This window comes from Taudactylus pleione, unplaced genomic scaffold (assembly GCF_031769625.1).
Source record: "Taudactylus pleione unplaced genomic scaffold, aTauple2 ptg000162l, whole genome shotgun sequence".
Taxonomy (NCBI): domain Eukaryota; kingdom Metazoa; phylum Chordata; class Amphibia; order Anura; family Myobatrachidae; genus Taudactylus; species Taudactylus pleione.
In genome coordinates this window covers 3,480,645-3,502,381 of record NW_028284564.1, presented here as the reverse complement: position 1 = coordinate 3,502,381, position 21,737 = coordinate 3,480,645, and positions in this window count along the sequence as shown.

Sequence of the window (21,737 nt, the reverse complement as noted above, 5' to 3'; positions counted from 1 at the left end):
CCATTACCCCCCCCATCCAGGCATTCACTGTGGATTCCCCAGCCACAACTCCAGTTGGAGTGCCTCCCTCTAGGGATCCTGCCGCAGCCTTACCTTTTTCCCGGGCGTTGCTTGCTGGCCCCATGGCTCCTCTGCCACGTATCCATCCACCTCCATTGTGGCTCTGGCAGGAGCATCTGATGGATGCTCCATGCCAGCACTGCAGCTGCATCCGGAGGGGGTCGCGCACGCTGTGCCAGTGGGAGCTCCCGCTGGTCACTCTGCATCAGGCCCGGTGACGGCCAGCATTGCGGGTCACATGGGGGGTCTAGTCTTGCCCTCAGGGAGTGGGTGGCACTGCTGGCCTTGCTAGCGTGGTGGGCACGGTGGCCATCTTAGCTCCAGCAGCCATCTTGGGGAATTTTTCTCCTATGACAGGCATCCCCAACAGGCACTCAAAAAGCCAATTTTTTTCCACAAATGTCCCCCCCCACCTTGTCTGCCAGGGCACAGTGTCGCAGGTCCTATGAGTGCCCTGCACACTAACCCCAAGCCCCCTGGTTTCCTGCTTTCAGCTCTTCCCCCTCCAATTATAATGCACAGCCTGTCTCCATGGCCGGCCCTTCCTGGGGTCAGGATTCTTGGAGCTCTGGAGTTGCGCCCCCAGTTTATCCCACCCTCTGTGGTATCTTCTTCCCCATTTTATCCTACCTATTCCTCACGCCTTTTTGTATCTTACCCCACACATTTTATCATCCCCAACTTCAATACCTCTATCTTCCACCTCCACACCTGGCATCACCAGTGGTCGCCATGCCTCCGCAGCGACCTCTGCTGCTCGCCATAAGTAGTACACCCCCCACTACCATCCTCCTGACATCTGGCTCCCTCCACCTCTACCACCTGTTCCCCCCATGGCCAACCCCCCTGCTCCCACTGACGTGCCTTCTAGCTCTGTTGCTCACCAATTCCCCCCAGTTGCAGGTGCAGAGGTGGCGAGAGACTGCTCCGAAAGATCTGTTGGTTTGTGCATCTACGGATCCCCAGTGCATTGAGTCAGCCGCGGCAGGCGAACCTTCTGCTGCTTTGAGTGATCAAGTTGAGGAAGTGGTTCCTGGTCCCTCTGGTGCTGGTGAGCATGATTTGTCTTGTTCTTCGTCTTCTAATTCTTCCTCTTCTTCTCACTCTTCTGGTTCCCCTGCATTCCCGTGTAAGATAGCCAGGATGGTTGTGAGAAGTTTAACCAAGAAGTCTTGTAGTGAGAATACACAGGCTGCAATTGCAGAGCAGGCAACAATAGCGACAGGTGCTGATACAGTTCATTGTGCAAATACCGCAGTGCTTTGTGGTTTGCAAAAAAGTGTGAGAGGAAGGATTCGCAAGGGAAAATGTGTGGATTTCTTTTCACTTACTGATGATATGAAAAAGGCATTTAGTCAGGCTAAGAAGGCAGGGGGTATTGGTGAGGAGGCTTGTGTGTGTGCGTGCGTGTTAGGCTTAACCACACAGCAATGCAAGTTGCAACCTAGTGCTGCCCGACTCCAGTCATGATCAATCGGTGCTCTGGGTCCAAGTTCTAGAGCTGAAATTTTTTTTAAATCAATTGTCTTTTTGTGTGTGTGCACGGCTGCATGTGTGTGAATTTTGTAACCGCACCTTGGCTAAACTATTGGTGCTTGTGACACTGCTTCAAGACTGCAGAAAATATGGAGGGCTGTCACATGACAGGAGAGCAAGGCCAAGAACTACATGTTGTAACTGCCGCCAGCAGTGCAAGGCCATCAACTTCCTCAATCTCTATGAAGGCCCATGCCCCATGGCTTAAGTCACGCCATCGATATAGTAAAGCTACTTGTACTGAAGTTAAGAAAAAAAAATGTAAAGGAAATTTGCCTTTAGATTAACAAAAAATTGGCAATATGCCCTTCACTACATGAAGTGGCAAGGAAAGGATAAGGCCTTGGCCTTTCTTTAGGAAAAAACAACTGTGTGCCCTTAGAAATCGAAATCACAAATCCCCGAGGAGAGTGCAAGTGTGTCCACGGTTGCCATGTGTGAGCCAGACCTAAATACTAGTGTACTGGAGGACCCTCCATGTTCCAACATTTGTGTGCCCTCTGTAAATGTGGGGAAGGGCAGTCAACATTTTGCAGACGTAGTCATTGAGGATGCTTCTGTGGAATTGCACATGGAGGAGGAGGATATTTTGGTAGTTGGTAGCGCTAAGGATGATGAGGATGTTGATGATGATGTTGGTGATGAGAATGTTGATGCCGAGGATGTCCTTTGTGTAAGGAAGGCAACAGCTGTTGCCCATGGATTGAAAAAGCCAAAGCCCATTGTTGTCATGCTGGGAGAAAAGACAAAAAAATCCACTTCTCATGTGTGGAATTATTTCCACGTTGATCCGGACAACAATTGTCAAGCCATTTGTGACCATTGCCATGCAAGAGTGAGTAGAGGGAGGGACCTAAACCACCTAGGAACCTCCTCCTTGTTACGTCACTTGGAGCACATTCATCAAATATCAAAGTGTACGTTGCCAAGTTCCAAAACTCAAAATGTAACAAGTCCAGTGTCACATACCTGCTCCCTCTCTGTGAGATCCAAGTGCTTTGGATCTCCAACACCAACACCTGCATCATCAACATCCTCATCCTCATTCATCATCGGGAGTAGTCCTGCTGCATCCATTGTTGGTATTCAAAGCATGATTGACTCCATTCCTATCCGTGATTCCTCAGAAGGATCCTTTTGACTACACCTGTTGCTGCTGCTGTTGCTGTGAGTGGATCTTAATCCCAGAAGGGGACCAGGAGGAAGACTACTTGTAGTGTATCCTCCAAAAAAACAATCATTTGCAAGGGCAAACAAGTATGACTGCAATCACACAGTTGCACAGCGGATTACTGATGCCATAACAGCTATGCTGGTATTAGATGTGCATCCAGTATCCACCATAACCGCAGTGGGGTTTCAACAGTTAATTGGTCATGTGTCCTCACTACCAGATCGCTTCTAGATTCCACTTCGCTAGAACAGCAATTCCAAATCTATACAAGGACATTAAAAAAACCTTATTAATGTTCTCAGAAATGCCATTGTACCCACTGTCCACTTGACCACTGATATGTGGACAAGTGGGACAGGGCAAACTAAGGATTACATGACTGTGACAGCCCACTGGGTAGGTGTATTACCTGCAACAGCAGCAGCAACATCTTCCAACAGACAGCTGATACAGAGGCAGGCTACTCTTTGTATAACTGGTTTCACTAAGAAGCATACCACTGAGAACCTCTTAGAAAAACTCAGGGAAATCATTGCTAAATGGCTTACCTCACTTGGACTCTTCTCGGGATTTGTGATTTCGGACAATGCCACCAATATTGTGAGAGCATTACATCGGAGCGAATTCCAACACGTCCCATGTTTTGCTCACACAATTAATTTGGTGGTGCAACATTTTTAAAAAAAATGACAGGGGCTTGCAGGAGATGCTCTCCGTGGCCCGCAAAATATCTGGTCATTTTAGACATTCGGCAAATGCCTGTCGAAGATTGCATGACCAGCAGGTGCAGTTAAATTTGCCCTGCCATCAGCTGAAGCAAAAGGTAGTAACTCTGTGGAATTCTACCCTCTATGTGCTTCAGCGGATGGAGGAACAGCAAAAAATCATCCAAGGCTATACAATGGCCTATGACATAGGCCGTGGAGGGAGAATGCACCTTACTCAAGCGCAGTGGAGAATAATTTCAGTATTGTGTAAGGTTCTCAAACCCTTTGAACTTGCCACACGTGAAGTTAGTTCAGACACTGCCAGCTTGTGTCAGGTCATTCCCCTCAAACAGCTGGAGAAACTGAAGGAGGAGGTGAAATGGAGCGATTGCGCAAAGTATGTCGGACTGGTGGATCAAGCCCTTGATTCACTTCACCAGGATCCAAGAGTCGTCAATCTATTGAAAGCTGAAAAATATATTTTGGCGACCATTCTGGATCCTAGGTTTAAGTCCTACCTTGTGAGTTTTTTCCAACAGACCGAAATCTAAACTGCGCAAAGAGATGTTGGTAAAAAAATTGTCAGCTGCAGCCGCACGTGAAACGCCATCATCTCCTCCTTCAGTTTCTGCAGCTGCCAGGAAAAGACTCAATTTTTCTTACAGGATGCCTGCTGGTCATGCAGATCATTCACCAATAAATGACATCTGGTCGGGCCTGAGAGAACTGCCTACTAGTGACATGTCTTCTACCATGACATACGGTCTCCATTCACAGAATGGTGGAGGACTATTTCCGAGATAACATCCTAATAGGCATGTCAGACAGTCCCTTTCAGTACTGGCAGGAAAAAGAGGCAATTTGGAGTCCCATACACAAATTGGCTTTGCATCACTTAAGTTGCCCACCCTCCAGTGTGTACTCCGAAAGAGTTTTCAGTGCAGCTGGCAACCTTGTCAGTGATCGGTGTAGGAGGTTACTTCCTCAAAATGTTGAAAAGATGATGTTCATTAAAATGAATTACAAATTCCACGAGGAAGACCTCTACCAGCAATTACATGAAAAAAAGGTGTCTATGGTGGATTCCAGCGAGGACTAATTAATATTGTGTGAAGAAGAGGCTGTACACACTGATGGGGAGGACGAGGATGACAACAACTAGTAATGTAAAGCCAGTTTGTGTATGGGATCATTTTCATTTCCATGTCCATATCACATTGGCAGCTTATTTTATGGGGGTCCAAACAATCCAATAATTTCAGCCACAATTGGCAGTCCTTGTCACTGAATTGATTGGTTTATTAAACTCTCCTGTTTCTTATACAACATAACGGGTGGGTAGGAGCTACCAAGAACTATTCCATCCTGCACCTTTTTCCATTCCATTATGTGCTGGTTGGGGCATTGCTGTCTGACATTTTAAATTAATGTTATGGTTGGTTTAGGAACCGATGATTTGTTTTTAAATTAATGTATTATCAATTTTACAGCCAGGGGCTGTATCAATGAGTTTCTTTTTATTAATTATTCAGCCAGGGGCTGCACCCAATGAATTGTTATTTTAATTAATTTATTATCAATTTTACAGCCAGGGGCTGCACCCAATGAATTGTTTTTAATTAATTTATTATGAAATTAACAGCCAGGGGCTGCACCAATTAATTTATTTTTATTAATTATTCAGCCAGGTGCTGCACCCAATGAATTGATTTTTCATAAATTTTTTATCAATTTTACAGCCAGAGGCTGCACCAACTATCAACTATCAATTCTTCAATCCTCAAGGTTATCCCAAACATCATCTTTGCACAGTCCTCAACTCTATTAATAATTATATCAATACATTTTGAGCCAGCAAGCTGGATTCAACCTTTGGCCCTATAACTAGATGAAAATATTGTGAGCTGTGAGGTGGTCAAAATTGACTGGAAGCGAGTGGAAATAAATGTTATTTAGGTTATTAATACCGTAGGACCAAAAAAGGCCAATTTTATGAGATTTTAGCTGTTTTTTTATTTTTTAAGAAAAAATCCAGATCCAAAACACGAAAACAAAACATGGAGGTGATGTTTTGGCAAAACCAATCCAAATCCAAAACCAGGGGAGATCCAGATCCAAAACCAAAACACGGGGGTCGGCGCACATCTCGAGTCGGCGCACATCCCTAGTATTTTCTAATTCCATCTTTTCCTACCAGCAGGGGGAGGCAGAAACACACAGTTCTCCATCTATCCGTGCTAATGATGGTAAGTAACAATCTATTATTTATATATCATATAGGGAGAGATAACAAGGAGGGGACGGTGCAGGAGGGGGTGACATGGGGGAGGCGAATATCTCCCTGGTCATTGGTATCACTGTATCTGCAGACTCTCCCTGTGATAGGAAGGACGTTGTGTAGTAACCTTTACTGTCAGGAAACGTATGGGCTGAAGCTGTGTCAGACTGGGACATGGGGGGCCCAATGGGAGAATGCACTAGTAGAGACCCATAAAGTAGCATGACCTGGCTAGTCAGCAGAAAATCTGTGGCCAGCCACTAGAGAGGCGTGGGAAGCCCACAGAATACAGTTTATGTTGCCTTATGTACATGGACATTGCTGTAGCTCCCCAGCACTTCTTCCACTTGAACTGCTTTGCAATCTCCTGCTGCTGAGCTGAAGTCAGCGAATAAGTCCTCATGTCAGCCATGCAGCGGAACATGTGACACCAGCAGCTTAAGTGGAAGTTGCTTATCTCTTTTTCTGCTATTGTCCAGTCTTGTATTACAGTATTTCTGTATTGTTCATACATGTAGAGCCCAACCAAATATGCTGGCTCTATATAGTATAAGTAAATGTTAATAAATAAGTAGCAGCACAGTGAGCTACAGCAATGTCTGTGTAATTAACAAAGGCCAAAAGGAAATAAAAATGACTTTATACAGCCATATAAATGGAAACAAAACTTTATAATTTTAAGTTATATATTATTTAGAGTTTAAATATTTTGGATCTAAGAGACTATTTTTGTAATCCTAAAGAACAACATCAATAATACATTTATAATAATCGTACTATATAAAAATACTGTACATGCACTTACCTATATCAAAGAGAATGTCATCTTTTCTTTCTCCCATCTCTCTATTCTGTCTCGCTCTCTCTTACCTCTCTCTACCTTTCTGCTCTCGCATTCTCTTTTCTATCTCTCTCTCCTCTCACCCTCTCTCCTGTTACCCTCACTCTCTCTTCTATCTCTTGCTTCTGTTGCTCTCTCTCTTGTTACCCTCATACTCTCTTCTCTCTGTCTCTCTCCTCTTGCTCTCCCACACTCTTACAATCACACTCTAGAATTTGACCTCAGGGACACAATATTTTGTTTAAAATCTCACACACCCCATTTGTATATTTAAGGTTTATTGTTTTTTAAAAGTAGCTACCACTTATTGTTACTGAGTGTGATTCCTGTGTAATTACAGCTAATGTGTGCTCCTCTGGAACCAGTCGTTCTTTCACCCCTGCTGTCACTCGCCTTCTCAATATTGGTGCTTCTAGATGCCCCAAAAGTACCCACCAGGGTATGTTGAAAGTGATTACCGCAAATACTGGAGCTAGCATCAAATATATTCGCATGGTGGCCAGCTCCAATACAAGCTCAGAAGCGTCAACACTGCAATAAAATAAAATCCTTGATGCAGAGCTGGATTGAGGGTTTGGGGTCTCGGGGCACTTAAGGCAGAGGAATTTCACTGGGGACAATGCAGGAACAATTGCACAGATGCCTTGGATGAGTATCTTCTCTGTGGAACATATCAGTGTCACATTCCGGATGGAGAGTGACCACTAAGACTCTGGACCTCATTCAGAGTCGGACGTAAGCGGCCGCTTGGTTGTATGCCTAACGACCGAGGAACTGATCGCACGGCTGGTCGGTCGCAACCAAAGTGACACCCATACATGAACACACCTCCTCTAGCTAGCGAGTGATAGCAGCTAGCGATCGAGTCAATCGTTGTCAGTCGCTGTATGTTAATTTTCTTCTGATGGTTGCGGCCGCTTGTGTTTTGTTGATGCCCACAAAAATAAAAAAAAACGCATAGAAAAAGCCATCCCCATGAAATTTATTTATTCTTATTATTCGCTAATGCAAACGCAGCTGAATCAATTACAAGCCAATTAGCAGTGTTATTAGCTTCAACAATCAATTATTAGCTGCTTGCATTGTGTGGCTTAAAATAGAAACATCACTCCTAACATCAGTTACGTTTGATACTATCGATTGTACTGTGTGGCTTGCGGGAGCTCCTACCCTACCTTAAGCTGTACGGTCAGCCATCCCTCTAACCTGCTCGCAGGGTGACGTTTTACTAGTTCCGGCTTTCTATGTCGGTCGTAGCAGGTAATTTATGTACGCCCCTAAAACGCTCTCAAAACGCTGAGGCACACCTGCGTTTTCAGACCACCACCCCCGTCAACACCCACAAACGGCCTTTCATGTCAATCAACTCCCGGAAGCCACTTCCTGCTCGGAAGCCTTACGATCTACAGCATTTTGGATCGCAAAGCCTCGTACGCACATGCGCACAACTAACCATACGCATGCGTGGTTTGGAAACATTGGATGGATACGACCGAGCGGCCACTTACGACCGACTCTGAATGAGGTCCTCTGTGCCTAAAGGACATCATATTTACATGCAAGATCCCTCAGCTGAGGGGCTTCGCGAACATCATTAAAGTCACAATCTGGATGGAGAGTGAACACTTATGGTGCATACGCATGGTACGATCTGTACCACCAACGACTTGAAATATGTTTTTCAAAGATATCTTTCAAAGATATCTTTCAGTAAAGTCATTCTGCCACATCTCTGAACAGGCAAAGTAGACAATATCGTCCAAGTTGCCCTGCATGCATGGACGATGAAATATATCTTTATCGTCCATGCGGGAACACGCATCGTTGGTCGTTGACAGGTTGGTATGTACATAAATATATACTATACGAACGATATTGAACAATATCATTATCGTTCATATTGTTCAGTTTTATCGCTCCGTGCGTATGCACATTTAGACTCTACCTAAGGACAGTCTCAGGGGCCATCACCTACATACATGGTCCGAGACCACCTCCTTCTATATAAATACTCTTTCCTGTGAACATCATCATTTACACGCAAGAACCCTCGGCTTCATCAAAGTCACAATCTGGATGGAGAGTAAACACTAAGGGCCTTATTCAGAGCCAGATGCAATTAGCGCTCGCTCGTCCAGAAAATAGGGGTGGCTATTCAAATCAACCGTTCGCTCTTTGCGGTCTGTTCACGTCTCTATGTCTGTACGAGCGAACAAAACTTGCGGTCGTTTTTTTTAAAAATACGCCCCCTGGCCGCTCGCATCCTACGTCATGTCCGCTATTTATTAGATTAATCGAGTACATCGACCAGGGTATGAACTGCTCGCTATTCTTGGGGTTGGTTTTTGCTACCACAATTTTGCGAGCAGTTCTGGCTATAAAATAACCCAGTGACGTGGTCAATGACGCTGCTGTTTTAATTATGCACACCCATAAAACGCCCGTTTTGACCTTTAAGCACGCCTGCGTTCGGATCTCCACTCCCCGTTTTCAAGCACCTTCCCCCGTTACCACCCACATACGCCTCAATCTGTCACTGAAATTATCAGGCATTCGCTATTTTGCGAGCACATGAATTTCGGCCGCACTGACTGGTTCGCGCATGCGTATAACGATCCGTACGCATGCGCAGTTGGACAAACATCGCTCGGAGCGAACGAGCGGCCGCTTACGAGCGGCTCTGAATCAGGCCCTAAGACTCTACTTAAGGGACAGTCTCATGGGCCATCAGGTACATCCAAAGCCCGAGACTAGCTCCCTTGATATAAAGAGTTTTTCTTATACATTGGCTGAATATAATACAAGACATCTTGAAGCTTCTATATGTGTTGTATTATATATTGGTTGATGCAGAGAGACATATTACACCACATAAACATACTTTTTTCCACATTCTTTCCATCATCAGTAATAATTCTCCCTGTTCCATTTCTAACACCAATAGTGACCACACACATCACACACATAGCGCCTTACCGAGTTTTTCTATTTCTACAATTCTTACTAAAGGCTATAGACCTCTATGGCATGGAATTTCCCTATACATAGTACTGGTTCAGAGATAACAGGATAGATGGGGCCACACTAGACAGTGACACACAAGTACTAAGCAGAGGCTGCCTTTTCTGCCAATCATTCCTGCTGCTATGAAAACTCCTCAAAAAAGACACCAAATTATGATGGAACACATTCCCCTTAACACACTCTGGCACCAGGCCCCCTTCCCCTAAAACACATTCCCTTTACAATGGTAAAATGGTAAAAAGACAATAACAGAGTATCCAAAAGATTAAGTATCAAGAAAATCCCGACACGCAATAAAACCAATACAACATTCGGAATCGGTATGAATTACTGCCGGACCTAAACCCGGCACATGAAATACAGACCCAGGAAGGCCAGCAGCTGAAGATCCTGACAAGGGAGGTAAGTCGGCTATCCCTACCCTTCTTCCCCCCTAACCCTCCCTTAGGGGTGTCTAACCCTAAACTCCCACTTGTGCCTAACCCTAACCTCCCCCCAGGGGTGCCTAAACCTAACCCCCCCTCCCCGCACCCTAAACCTAACCCTCCCAGGGGGGAGCATAAATCTAACCTCCCCCCGATAGTTCCTGACCCTAATCCCCCCTTCCTCTAGCCTAAACCCCCCAGGAGTCCCTAACCCTCCCCCCCCAGCTATGCGCTTCTGACGCATCGGTATGCCAGACATCGGGATTTCCGCGTAGAGCTGACTATAGGCATTGGTATTTAGACGCCTATCATTAGTCCCATGCCGGGATTTCACAGTTGGGAAGCCGACGGTCGGCATTTCGACCGCCGGCTTCCTAACTACATCCCCAACATTCATTAGAAACTGGAATGACATACTGTATTTAACAAATTCTTATTCTTCCTAATGGCACTATGGCTACAATGGCACAAGGAAGAATTAGTGGAACTAAATACAGAAATAAAAAAACTTAACACAATATAAAATTAATTTGTCTGTTTGTGTGTTTGTTATGAAGATTTAAACCCAGGCAACGCCGTCGCCGGCTACTTCAGCTAGTATCAATTTAAAACAGAAGTAGATTTCACGGAAATTGAGGCAGTTGTCAAACAAAGGGTTATACAGTATTTACTAAAGTGAGAGATTTTAGAAGTGGAGATGTTGCCCATAGCAACCAATCAGATTCTAGCTATTATCTTCTAGAATGTGCTAGATAAATGTTAAGTAGAATCTGATTGGTTGCTATGGGCAACATCACCACTTCTAAAAACTCTCAGTTTAGTAAATATACTCCAAAGACTCAAAGGGGAAAAGGAAATTATAACTAAGAAATGTATGTGTGTATGAGGGTAGTTCAATTAGTAAGGTACCATGTGTGTAATGTTCAAGATGAGCAGCGATTCAGCAGACCAAGCATGTCCATCACACATGACAATTTGTGCAGTATTGAAGGTCTGATTCAGGAGGACAGACGCAAGTTAGTGATATTGCTGATGGCTGAACATCTCAGTGGGTACTATGCACAACATTGGCCCTCATTCAGAGCCGTACGCTCTGAGCAGAGCGCACGCTCTGAATGAGGGCCGGCCTCCATGAAAATGGAGCGTCCTCCTGGACGCTCGTATAGCTGTGGGTCACCACCCACAGGCTATACAAGCGTGCAGTTTGATGGCCGCGATGGTCTTGACCATCGCGACCTTCGAAACTGCGAGCCGGAGCCTGCAGTTGAGGTTTTCAACCGCAAGCTCCGGAGTGATTTTGGCTCTATCAGAGCCAAAATCACTCCCACTGACATCACTAGTGATGTCAGTGGGCCGGCTTCTGATGGGAGGCGTTCCCGTGGGAACGCCCCCATCAGGGAGGCACGCCCTCGGCACGCCTACCAAAGGGGGCGTGCTGTCAATCAACATCGACAGCACGCCCCCTTTGATCAGACACAACGAGCGAAGGACTTTCCTTCGCTCGTCGCGTCTGGCGCATGCGCACGACGGAGCTCCCTCCATCGTGCGCATGCTCAGTCCAGAACATCGACCCACTTGCGAGCGGACAGCCGCTCGCGAGTGGGTCTGAATCAGGCCCTTTGTTCATAAGCAACTGGGGTACAGGCAGGAAAAAGTGTTCATTAGCGGCAGCGTTCGAGGTGGGCCATCTGTGCACAAGAGCCTGTATTAACCACATAACTGGCTAATATTTTTTTCCAAAAACCACTCAGAAATAGTTTTTTCTGATTGTATTAGGTCAAGAACATCTACTTGTAACTTATCCAAAACAATTTTTTTTTTAACATATCAGTCATTGATATATTGGACCATCGAAAATCAGACCATCGCGACTTTGCATTTCCCCAGTGGATGCTTCTCTGGGGGGTCCTGCCATGCTACCCGATCTGCAGTGGGCAGCACTACATACATTAGGGGAGGCTGCAGGAATATAGAGGGCCTGGAAAGGTCCCTCTGCCATTACCAGCTGCTGGAAGATTATCTAGTGTGTATTTCTGACTGGACGCGGTTCTGGAACACCGTTCCTGATGACGCAATTTTACAAAAGACCTTCAAGAACGGAGTTCTTTCTGAAAAATAGTCCTGAATGTCTGGCATTGCAAAGGAAATATACTGCGGGAGAAGCATGGTCAGCCTCAGGCCCTGATTCAGAGATGGACGCTCTGACAGAGCGCTCGCTCTGAATCAGGGCCGTCCTTCCTGATTTTAGAGCGGCCTCCTGGCCGCTCGCATAGCTGTGGGTGACCACCCACAACTATAGCGAGCGGCCAAAAAGATGGGCTTGCAACGAGATCCTTGTGGTAGGATCTCGTCTGCCGCAAGCCCTGGAGTGCTTTTGGCTCTAACAGAGCCAAAAGCACTCCCACTGACATCACTTGTGATGTCAGTGGGGCCTGCCCCAGACGGTAGGCGTTCCCATGGGAATGCCTCCGTCTGGCCAGGCACGCCCACCAACACCAACTCACTGACCATCGACAGCACGCCCCCTTTGTAGCGAGACCCATAGCGACGGCTTGCCCATCGCTATCCGAGTCTCGCGCATGCGCACGACGGAGCCGGGTCCTTCGTGTGCATGCACACTGGCCCAACATCGACCCGCTTGCAAGCGCTCAGCGCTCACGAGCGGGTCTAAATCAGGCCCTCAGTTCATACTCTCTTGAACTCTCTATTTTTAGGCTCTGGTGACAAAAGACCCCTCAACATTCTTTCTTTGCTACCCCCCCCCCCCAAGATCTTAATAAATTCTCCAAATAATTGTTCGCACACATATTGACGGCAGCTAAATCCCTAATAGCCCTAAGCTGGAAAAACATTTCCCCTGTACCTATCAGCACTTAAATGCCAGATCTGGCATGTGGCAGCTATGGAGGAAATAACTAAAGATGAGCGGGTCCAGTATTCTGAGAACCGGACCCACTCAAACTTCCAGATCCGACCTAGGCTCGGGTTTTCAAATGTGACTCGGATCTAAAAAAAAGGCAAACCGTCATCCTCCCACTGTCTGATTCTCACTGGTTTTGGATTATATAAAGGTCCCTGCGATCGGCACCATTTTCACTCCGGCTGTGGAGAGAGAAGCTAGCAGACGTAGTCAGTCACTGTCAGTCACTCAGTGCGTGTGTCCAGTCGGGTTCTTGGCCTGAAGTCTGCTGCAGTGTTGTCCATAAAGGGGCTTAGGCTGCAGTATATAAAGGAGGGCTTCCTTCAGTGGGTGCTGCAGCTGCTGTGTCACTTGTCCTGTCAATTAACTGTGGCTGCTGCTGTGTTTTTGTCCTGCCCATCAGGCTAGGGCTGCTGTCCATAAAGGGGAGCTGTGTTGTCCAGGGGGGTGCTTTGTCTATTAGGGGTGCTCTTCCCCAGTTAAAAAAAATAAATAAAAGTGCTTTTTTGTGTGTGTGTGAGTTAGCAATTTAGCTGCGCTATTATTGTATGGTGACACTGCCACAGATTTCTTATGTCATAGGCTGGGGTGATGATATAAACTGGGGTTATAGGCTGGGGTGACGCCTGTGCATAAGACCAGAAAAGCCACATCTTGGGTGTGGAATTATTATAACCCAATTCCTGACAACAGTTGTGAAGGCATCTGTACCATTTGTAAAGCCAAAATTAGTAGAGGTAGGGACCTTAACCATCTAGGAACCTCCACCCTGTTAACTCATTTGCAGTGCATCCATCAAAAACAATTTAGCAAAATTCAGAAACTTTGGTTAAAAAAGTAACAACAAGCAGCCCAGTGTTAGCTAGCTCCCTTCTCTTTGCTAGATCCAAGCACCTGCCATCTTCACTACCAACACCTTCATCAACAAAATCCTCAATCATTAAGTGATTAGTTTGTTTGGGCCTCCAAAAGACAAACTGCCAATGGGCAGCTGACATTGCTGGCAATGATCTCTAGGTGCACAAACTGGCTTTACAGAGGCAAGATGTTGTCGCCATCATCATCATCCAATTCCACACCCTCATCAGTGTATACATCATCTTCACATAATATTCATTTGTCCCCGCTGGAATCCATCATTACAGGTGCCTATGTAATTTTTGGATGTAATTAGCGGTAAAGGTCTTTCTCATAGAATGTGTAGTTAATTTTGATGGACATCATCTTCCACATTTTGAGGAAGTGGCCTCATAATCCGATCATTGACAAGGTTCCCGGCTGTGCTGAAAACTTCTGTTCAAGGGCCTCCAAATTACCTTTTTTTCCTGTCAGTAGTCTGACTTGCCTATTTGGATGCTATCATTAACATTTTGTAATAGTCCTCAACCATTCTTTGAATGGTGACCATATCAGATGGAGTCATGGCAGAGGCCTCGTTAATTGTAGGCAATTCTTTTAGACCCGACATAATGTCAAAACTTGGTTGTGTTGACTCATCTGCATCACCAGTGGGTGTTTTGGGAACGTTTAGTTTTTTCTCCACAGATGCACTTGCTGGAGAAACTGAAGGAGAAGCCATCACTGTATCATGTGCCACTTGAGCTGACAATTTGGGTACCAACAGCTCGTTGCATCTCTTCATATCTGTGTCCATTGAGAAGAAAGACACAACATCTTCATCTCTTCTGGGATGAAAATCCACTCCCAGCAGCAGCAGGCATAGCACTCAAGGATTCTCAAGAGAGACACAAAGTAAGACTTAAACCTTAAATCTTAAATCTTGCATTTACTCTGTTTGGCTTGTCCATATATCCATGGTTAAGTGGACAGTGGCTACAATGGCATTTTGGAGGCCACTAACTAATTTTTTTCAGTGTCCCTCTTTAGGTTAGGAAATGCTTTTCTAGTGAAGTGGAATCTTTGCAAAGGATTGTTTAACAGTCAATTGTTTTTGAAACCACTAATAGTAGTCTTCCTGGTCCCCTTCTGGGATGAAAATCCACTCCCAGCAATAGCAGCAGCAGGCTTAGTGCTCAAGCATTCTCAAGAAAGACACAATGTAAGTCTTAAACCACAAATCTTAAATCTTGCATTTACTCTGTTTGGCTTGTCCACATATCTGTGGTTAAGTGGACAGTGGGCACAACAGCATTTTGGAGGCCACTAATGAAGTTTTTTTAATGTCCCTATACAGGTTGGGAAATACTTTTCTAGTGAAGTGGAATGTTTGGAAAGGATTGTTTAGCAGTCAATTGTTTTTCAAAGCACTATTAGTAGTCTTCCTGGTCCCCTTCTGGGATGAAAATCCACTCCCAGTAGCAGCAGGCATAGCACTCAAAGATTCTGGGGCATGGACTGATGTGAATGAGTAAAATATTTTTTTGTAAGTGCCTCCCATCCTCACCTCCTCTCCTCCCCTCCTCTCCTCCCTCATAAATTTTCTTCAGAATCAAACAATGAAATTAAATTTACTACCAATCAACCCTTCCTGTCTCTGCCTTCAACTGTATGCATACTCCTACTCCCTCAGGCCTGTTGAATAATAAAAACATTTGTTTCCTGATGTGCCATGTTGGAAGTTGAACGGCCATGTCTATGTGCCACCCACTGCTGCCACTTAGCTTAGTCAGCCAGCTAGCTTGGTGCAAATTTTGGGCCTAAACCAGATGAAAACAATATTGTGAGCCATGAGGTGGTCAAATTTGAAAATAATGTTATTGAGGTTAATAATATTGCAGGAACAACAAAAATAATTATGTGATTTTAGCAGATTTTATACATTTTTGAAAAAAGTACTGATCAAAAACCAAAATACGGGGGTCGGTGCACATCCCTAGAAATAATCTATCACCTTTATGAAAGGGGCCATGTTTTCAGTCAAGTTTGGTCTCCCTGGCTCTTTGTGGAGCATAGACCCCCATCTTCCTCTGTGCCCATGCTCTGCCCCCCTAGATGACCCATGGGTGGTAAACTCTGTCTCCTCTATACTGATCCATTTCTTTTATTTTTGCCGATTTCTATGATCCTCAGTCTGAGGCTTCCTACATGGTCCTATCTCGTGGTTCCCCTCTCTCCCATCCTTTTTCCAATACTAATCCCCCGTTTTTACCAACATTTGAAGAATATCTGGTTACCTGTCAATGTCTATTCAAATCATATTTTTACGCTTTTGGAAATCGTTTATTCCATATTTTGACCTTCTCATACAGTGGCATTCTCTTTGTAATACATCTGTGCTTTTTCTCCCATGCCACAATCCTATTTTTTTTTGTGTTGTAATTTTGATTGACCGTTCAAAATAAAGAATGATAAAAAAAACAAGTTATTATCTTGGTCTCCATTGATGGCCCAGGCTGCTCCAATGCTACTTTCATAAAGGAGAACAAATAATGCTGGCCTTACACGGGACGATTGATTCAATGATTTGGGCAGTTTCTACAGGTTGGACAGACCAATCATTTGAAAATAGTTGTATTTTGAGTCTTCTGCGACCCCAATGTGCGTCCCTGCCGTTGTCTAGTGGGATCGCAGATCAGATGGTTTTGCAGAGAGATCTAAACTGATCGTGTAGGAATTGACACACATTATGTGATGTGATTGATCAAATCGTATGGTCTTATGTGAAATAGTTGCATTTTAAATACAAATCGTCCTGTATCTGAAGGGAAGAATTTTCAAGGGAAATCGTACAACTGATCTGACCAACTTTTGAATCTCACCATGTATGGCCACTATTTCCTCGAACTAAATGAGACACCTGTCTTTGTTATTAATCAGGTATCTCTAGCAGTCAACCAGCACAAACCATGTAAAGAATGCCAATCTCCACACATAAAAATTGGGATACAGAAAATATGTGCAGTGCTTAGTGGAGCTCAGAAATACAAGATAAATATAATCAAAATAAGAATAGTTTATTGCATATAAAATTTTAACCACATTGTATATAACTTCCGGGAGTGTGTGAATCAATAATAATTGAATGATCTACATATAAGTGGTAAATAAAAATGAACATAAATAGAAAAAAAATATATAAACAAACAGATCCTTCAGAGATACAGAGATTACACTAATTGAGCCAGTTGAATAAATACTTTGTAGAGGAGCTCAAAATGAGCCAAAATAGCCAGGGTGGCACAGTTTTTTATATCAATCTGGAAGCATACTTAGAGGTCTATTTACTAAGCAGTGTTAGGAGACAGAGTGAAAAGTGATAAGAAAGTGATAAGGTGCCAGCCAATCAACTCCCAACTGTCATCTCACAGGCTGTGTTTAAAAAATGACAGTTAGGAGCTGATTGGCTGGCACCTTATCACTTTCTTATCACTTTTCACTCTGTCTCCTAATACTGCTTAGTAAATAGACCTCAGCAGTTTAAAGATACATAAGTGACACAATATTGCCTTGTTTTGTAGAGAAGTTAAATATAAACAAAGCAAAATCTCTTTTATCAATCTGGGAGCATGTAACTCAAAGTCAGCCTTACTTTGTTTATATATTTTATTTCTATGTATGTTCATTTTTATCATTTTTATTTACCACTTATATGTAGATCATTCAATTATTATTATTGACTCACACACTCATATGCAATAAACTATTCTTATTATGATTGTATTTATCTTGTATTTCTGAGCGCCACTAAGCACTGCACATACTATATTTTCTGTATCCCAATTTTGATGAAGCACCGCTGCCTCCCCTTTATGCAAATACTTTTCAGTGATTAAATTTAAGGCTGCAGCAAGTGCATGTTCTGTTGTATGTCTGGCGATAATCTGATTTCAGCACTTAATCTACAATACAAATGTATCCTGTTCTTTATTGACTCAAATCTTTTTCTTTCAAATAACTATTTCTCCCATTTAATTAATCACCATGCCAGCCATTTTCACACTTTAAATTAATCACAGTGATAGCAATCTTTGATATATTTCACTTTGTAGAATTAAGAGGAAGGTTAAAACTGTAGCTAGTAACATCTTTTCCCTGAATGTTCTTTCAGTGCCCTTAGTTTATTCTTACTAGTAAACTCTCAAAAAAAAATAAGAAAATCTAAAAGTAAAACTATGACAGGACATCTCCAGGGTTTTGACCCTGGAAATTTGAGTTAGGACATATCCCAGAAATGCCGCCTGAAATCAGCTCACTCTTGGTACCTCTTTTCCATTAAAATCCTGGGTCCAGCCTGGGACACTGAACGCAAGTTTCAATTTGTGTCACAGCAGCTTGAACCCCGTTTACACCACAGGCTGGACCCAAGATATTGCCGGAGCTTACTTCTGCTGGCGCTTGGAGATTACATCATCTCCAAGCACCAGAAAATGCGTCTCTCTCTATGCTATGAACAGGAGCCGGGTCAGATGACCTGGGATACCTGTTTCCACTGAGTCTAACCCACATAAAATCCTGCTCAAGACCCAGGAAGAAATGCCGGGTCAGTCAACTCCGGGATCTTTTCCTAGGAGCCGTGGCCCAGTTGACACAGCAATAACCCAGGTTTTAGCGGCAGTTATTTGAGGAGGAAGTGTGCCTTCAGGTGTTAGAAGCAGACTCATGGAGTTGCTGGGAGGCCACCCTGGTTTATAGGTATAGTATGGTAACATAACAACACTGGGCCCTCCAAAATGCAATGCTCCTTTAAGATTTATTGGAAGCAATCTGACATTGTTTAAACTACAACCCCCCAGACTTCAGTGGACCGCCAGGTGACAGGGTCGGATTGGTCCACAGGGGGAGAGAGAAATCCCCTGTGGGTCCCACTGCCTTAGGGCTCCTCCTTTTTCCTTATGGGCCAGGGTCTAGACCGTGCACTCAAAATATATATTGTTACTCTATTAGAGGGTCACTTACTTTGTGGAGCAGGACCACGAACTGGAGCTTGGCATGTATCACACACGAACTGGAGCCTGGCATGGATCACACACGAACTGGAGCCTGGCATGGATCACACACGAACTGGAGCCTGGCATGGATCACACACGAACTGGAGCCTGGCATGGATCACACACGAACTGGAGCCTGGCATGGATCACACATGAACTGGAGCCTGGTATGGATCACAACCATTGCATTCCTCTAGTAGGGCCCTTCATGCCTCAGTCCAACACTGCTAGGTAAGTACATTTTGCATATAATTTATACATTCTTACATTAGACATATGGATTTACAGGTAATGATAACATTTAAGACATTATGATGCTGATGCATCATTAGTTGCAAGATGGGCATAAATTATTTAAAAAGAAAGAACGCCTTGTCCCTCACATCCAGCCATAGGCTTAAGTGTCAGTATAGCGCAATTCTCTATGGGCACATATACATGGCCCCCAAGTCCTGAACGTGCAGTGTCAGTTAAAATGGGATGTAGTTAGAATACCGACGCACAGGAAGCTAACGGAATCCCGGCATTGAAATCCTGACTTAGTACCAGAGATAGATGTCTAAATATCGATGCCTATCTTTAAACCGACAACGGAATCCCGACAGATGTCTTCCCGAATTAAGGTAAGCAGTTACAGGGTTAGCATTAGCCGCTAGTGGGGCAGGGTTAGGTTTAGGCACCCCCGGGAGGACTAAGGGTTAGGCACTCCCCAGGGATGGTTAGGCTAAGGGAAGGGGGTTAGGGTTAGGCATCACCGGGGGAGGTTAGGGTTAGGCACCCCCCCAGGAGGGTTAGGTTTATGGTGCAGGAGGGGAGGTTAGGTTTAGGCACCCCCGGGTCGACAGGGTTTAGAAATACCCCGAGAGTTTTAGGGTTAGGCTCCACTAAGGGAGGGTTAAGGATTGAGAGGGGGAGAAGGGTAGGGTTAGTATACTTACTGTGCTTGCCCTGTCTGGATTCTGGTATTTTGGGCTTCCGCCATCGGGATTTCATACCCAACCCATTTAAAACAACTAATGTAGCACTCACTTTGCATTAGGCTATTTGTTTGGATGGTGGTTGGATGGCAGAGGTGACCCAGCCACAAATACATATTAGGGATTAGCGGTTCAGATTCTGTGTTCCCGTCTGACTCGGATCCCACTGCGAGGCTGAATGCCATCCTCCTGACATTGGATTCTCGCGAGAGTTCACCTCTACTTAAGGAGCCGAGACTGGGACTGGGCGCCATTTTACTCCCACGCTCCGCACGCTGCACACTGCTCTGCTGAAAGTGGCTTTGTCCAGAGTCTCACAAGTGGCTGTGCTGATAAAGTGACTGTATAGGGGGCACACTGTACGCTGATGTATGCTGTGCTATACTCTGCTGATTAAGTGGCTGTGTCCAGAGACTCACAAGTGGCTGTGCTGGTAAAGTGATTGTATAGGGGGCACACTGCACGCTGATGTATGCTGCGCTATACTCTGCTGATTAAGTGGCTGTGTCCAGAGACTCACAAGTGGCTGTGCTGGTAAAGTGATTGTATAGGGGGCACACTGCACGCTGATGTATGCTGCGCTATACTCTGCTGATTAAGTGGCTGTGCCCAGAGACTCACAAGTGGCTGTGCTGGTAAAGTGATTTTATAGGGGGCACACTGCACGTTGATGTATGCTGTGCTATACTCTGCTGATTAAGTGGCTGTGTCCAGAGACTCACAAGTGGCTGTGCTGGTAAAGTTACTTTGTATAGGGGGCACACTGCATGCTGATGTATGCTGCGCTATACTCTGCTGATTAAAGTGACTGTGTCCAGACTTACAAGTGACTGTGCTGGCAAAGTGACTGTGTAAGGAGGCACACTGCAGGCTGATGTATGCTGTGCTCTACTCTGCTGATTAATTGGCTGTGTCCAGAGACTCACAAGTGACTGTGCTGGTAAAGTGACTGTATAGGGGGCACACTGCACGCTGATGTATGCTGCGCTATACCTTGCTGATTAAGTGGCTGTGTCTAGAGACTCATAAGTGGCTGTGCTGGTAAAGTGACTTTGTATAGGGTGCACACTGCACGCTGATGTATGCTGTGCGATTAAAGTGGCTGTGTCGAGACTCTCAAATGGCTGTGTGCACCAACAAAAAGTTTAGAAAAGTAAAAAAAAACTTTCAAGAAAGTGCTGTATATAAAACTATGAGAAAGCCAGAAATTGCGCTTAGGAGTGGTCCCTCATAGATACTTCTTCACCAGATTTCCTTTTTCTCCCGATGTACTCCAGATATTCATATATGTGGAATAAAACAGACAGTGGATCCAAATCAATACCGATGATCATAAAATCATGTTATGGTTTAGATAAGTTTCCAAAACCGGATAGCGATAGTCCTTTGTAGACACCAGTGTGTCCCTTAAGCAGACAACCGGAGAGAGATGGCAACACCCTTCAGTGTAAAATAGTATGAAGGCAGATGTCAGTCTGCTTACTGTAGAGACACATAAAGGTATCTTTATCTTCCTTGTGACTTTGGGCTCTATTTATTATCATTATTATAGTTACTATAGGGCAATTGGAGTAGAATTCGTAAAATTCTACTCCAAGCCCTAATTATCACTTATTTTTAGTAAGCGGATCGCATTACCCATAATTGTAATGGGAAATGTGATCTGTGTGCAAGTTACTAAAAATAAATTGTGAAAAAAATACTGGGAGAAGCCCTGTGGCGTTATCCAGGGTCTCCCCCGCTTACTGGACTCCTGCTCCGCTATAACGGGCAGAGTGGCCCCAGTGATCAGCTGTGTGGTCTAAACAGACCGCAAGCTGATCACTGCAAAAAAAAACAAAATAGTCAAAAAAAAAAAATTAACTTACCTGAGTCCAGGTACCGGAGTTCGGGGCTCCAGTGATGTC